The following is a 1,279-nucleotide window of genomic DNA, read 5'->3' on the forward strand; positions in this document are numbered from 1 at the left end:
ATTTGGTATGCCATATGAACTGCATTCAGATCAAGGCCATAACTTTGACCAGCTGTGTTCCATGAATGTTGCAAGTTACTTAGCATACGAAAGACCAGGATAACACCACTTCACCCACAGTCTGATGGGATGGTAGAAAAGTACACTAATAGCTGCCAAGATGACTAGGATGGCTTACCCTCTCCACTGTTGATGGCCTATTGAACAGCAGAGCATGAAGCCACTGGATACACTCCATCAAAGCTGATGTTTGGTCGGAAACTTCGGTTGCCAGTGGACCTGTTAACAGGATGCCCACCTTACGAAGATTTGCCTGAAAATGTGTCAGAGTTCGTGAAAGTGTTATCTGAAATGATGGATGATATTCATCATCATGTGCATTCAAACTTGAAAACGTCTGCTGATTCCATGAAGCTATGTTATGATAAGAGATCTACTGAAGTCAGCTTTGTACCAGGAGACAAGGAGTACTTCTATAATCCCAGGAAGACCAAAGGGAAGTCTCCTAAGTTGTCATCTCCATGGGAAGGCCTATATGACATAGTAGATCGTTTCTCAGACGTGACTTTCCAGATAAAATGTGGTCGGCAAGGTAAGCCGAAGGTAGTGCATGCCAACAGGCTTTGGCATTATCATGGTCCAGGACATTTCAGTTGGAACAAAGTGAACAACAGAACAAATGACGCTGCTGAAGACGTGTCACCTGAAAAAGCCACTGTCGAAGAAGAAACTCGACCCGGTTTTGAGAAGGAAAACAGTGAAGCCGTTAATGAAGTTACTACCACTGATGTGACTGTAACTAATAATGGAACATTTCCTAATGGAGCAGATGAACCCCATGTGAAGCAGAAGCCAATGAGACAGAGACCAGTACGGAAGAAGATACGTCCTGTAAAATTAAAAAACTTTGTTGTATTTTAATTTGGTGTTTGTAAATTCTGTACATTTGATTAAGTTATTGTTAATTATCTATTGGCTTAATGTAAGTGGATATTGTTCGGGACGAATAATACTAAGGAAGGGGCAGTGTTACAACAGTGGAAGCCACGTGACGCTGGTAACACATGATGAATTTCTCGAAAGATCATGAATTTTTTTAGTGCGTTCGGGACGCCCCCTTTTTTAGTATATAAGCCTGGCAGATAAAGCCTGCGAGATGATTGATTGAAGAGATATAGATGGATATTGAAGTGATAGATAATTGAGTCAAGCAACAGTAGGCACCGTAAGTAAAGTGTGCGAATCACTGTGATTTATAGCGTGTGTTATAAAGGTTAAG

This window comes from Limulus polyphemus, unplaced genomic scaffold (genome assembly GCF_000517525.1).
Source record: "Limulus polyphemus unplaced genomic scaffold, Limulus_polyphemus-2.1.2 Scaffold6150, whole genome shotgun sequence".
NCBI lineage: Eukaryota > Metazoa > Arthropoda > Merostomata > Xiphosura > Limulidae > Limulus > Limulus polyphemus.